Genomic DNA, 2,684 nt, shown 5'->3' on the forward strand with positions numbered 1-2,684 from the left:
CATTTGGCAGGTAGAGGTCGGGGATGCTGCTAAATATCCAACAATGTGAAAGACACACCCCTCCCCCATAATAATTATTCAGCTCAAAATACCTATAGTGCCGAGGTTGGGAGACTCTGGATTCAAGAAGAGGTGAGAGGAGTAAGAAGACGTTGAAATCCTATGCCCTGATTCAAGTTCTGCCAAAAAACAGATGCCAAACAAGTAAGAACAGCTCCTGGAGGTGAATTATAATTATTAGAGGTTGAGTCAACCCAAAATTTGAGTTTCAGGTTAGCTTGTGCAATCTATGATCCATGCAGGTGTTTTTAAACACTACTTTGTGATTAATGACTAGAATTATGAAGAGGAAATATATAGTTATGGAAATCAACCCCAGGAAGGTTTTTTTAAACAGGAAAAATCTTGTTCCAGGTGCTCACACTCAAGTTCCCTCTTACAAGTGAGTTTGCTTGTTTCAGATTCTTACCCAATAGAACGTCTACACGGTTAAAGGATCCATATCAAAAGTCAATAGAGTCAACTAACATTTATTAAACAGATCTTTTAGGAGCTAGACTTGCAACACCCTTCCCCTTCCTAATCAATCCCAAAACTTAATAGAAGCATTTATTTTGATGCCAAAATAGAATTTGATTCCCCAACCAGTTGAGAGTTCAGAGCCGATCAAAGGTTGTAGGAATTTTCAAACCAGTAAGAGCCAGAGTTAATATTCAGCTTTTGAACAGGGTAAGTGGAATAAAAGTGTCACATTTTTAAATCCGATCCTTAAGATTTAAATTATTTCTTTTAAATCGCTTTTACACATATACTTGTCTCATTTAAAGTATGTCGGTACTCAAAAATATCAGGGAAAAATAATCACGACTTTCAGTTATACAGAATGATTTATAAGTTTTATTTACCCACAGGACCTATTGTTCAAATAAAAAAACTTATGTGGTAACCCACACGTAAACTAGAGCCGCTATAGAGAAAGGACGGGGAAGGGGTGGGAGTTTCATTCTGCTTGTGATATCGTCTTACGACTCCCCCGACACAGCCCCCTGAGAGATCTCTGAAGGGAAAGTGTATGTGTGTGTGTGTGTGTGTGTGTGTGTGTGTGTGTGTGTGTGTGTGTGTGTTGGGAATCTTCTGAACAACAGTTTTATAGTTCAAAAACCATCAATAAAGGACTTGGGACAAGTTGTCGATGAACATTCTTATAAAAGTTTCAATCTTAGACAATTTTCCAGACTTTGTAATAAAATGCATTAGATTGGTTAAACAGAATACTTGACCCACCAAGCATCACCCACAAAGAGGTATATCAATTCCAAAACTGGGAATTTAGGTTCTCTGAGTTAACATGTTTACTAATCAAGCACATAGAAACGGTGGTAGTCCTGATCAGGATTACTGTGTTGACTCTTTATAAAAAATAGGTGGGTAGGTAAGTAGATAGATTAGAGATAGACAGACAGACAGATCCACCAAGCTGCAACCTCTTTCTTGTTGCTGGAAATGGAATAGCTCTTATTCAAGAGAAGCTGTCTCTGGATTAATGAAAGGAGTCCCCCCCATATACACTGAACATGAATAAATGAACTGATTTAGCTGAGGGAACCTAGGGAACAGTGTGGATGGAAATGCTGCCCAAGCACAATTTGACTCTATCTCCCTCTAGGGTGGCATTATGTCTTTTGTGGGCCCAAGGCACTTTTGCCTTCTTTGGCCCTTGCCCTCACACACACAAAAATTTTTATAAATTATATTTTATTACTGTACTGGTGATAAATTAGATTATGTATGTATATATATTTACATATATATATGTGTGTATATATATATACTTTCCATATGATATATATATATATTTCCATATGTTAGAAGATATTAAAACACTTCTGTAGGCTACTAAGTGTGGTAGGCTCGAGGCCTTGTGCCAAATGAGTAAGCTGGCACTGCCTCCTGGTTCTCCCTCTAGAGCATTCCCTGGTGGCCCCGAGCCCAGTCACACTGCAGCTTTTTCCTCCTCATGGCCCTCAACTCATGCCTGTGTGGTCTCAGGAAATAGGGCCCAGAGAAAACTGAGCCTAGAACTAGGGATGGAGACAGAGGAGAGCTTTCAGATAACCGGAGGTTGTGAGTACTCCCGAGGCAGGGCCCACAGCCTCGGGGCCCCTCCGCATCCTGGCCCCTTCCTCCCACTTGAGTGCCCAGCAGGAAAGGGGCTGCTGGACCTCCTGAGAAGAAAGCAAGGGGGTTTTGGGATCTGGGCACCATAAGCTCCAGAGACTCCATAATATATTAATGCATAATTGTGCAATGTCCCAGTTTACAAAGCACGTTCACATCCAGTATCTGATGAGGCTCTGAAGGTGTTTTACCCTCATGTCCAATTCTTCAGTAGAACATAGGATTTTGTAGCACTAGTTTACCTATGTTTTGTGCCTTTGTATCTGAGTCTTCTGTAAGATTGTTGTAAAATATTCTTATTTTTATACCAAAAAGAAAATGTATTTGCCTACTATTACTAAAAGTGGCCATCTGCCAAGAGTGACATGTTTAGGCAGGGAGGAAGTCTCAAATTTACTTGCAATTGTAGAAAAGATCTTTAGTAACTGTTGTTACATCAAAAAATGCACACTCCACAAAATGCTTGCATTTTAAATGCTAAAATGCCCTGTGAAAAGAAATCCAAA

This window comes from Rousettus aegyptiacus, unplaced genomic scaffold (assembly GCF_014176215.1).
Source record: "Rousettus aegyptiacus isolate mRouAeg1 unplaced genomic scaffold, mRouAeg1.p scaffold_m13_p_3, whole genome shotgun sequence".
Classification (NCBI taxonomy): domain Eukaryota; kingdom Metazoa; phylum Chordata; class Mammalia; order Chiroptera; family Pteropodidae; genus Rousettus; species Rousettus aegyptiacus.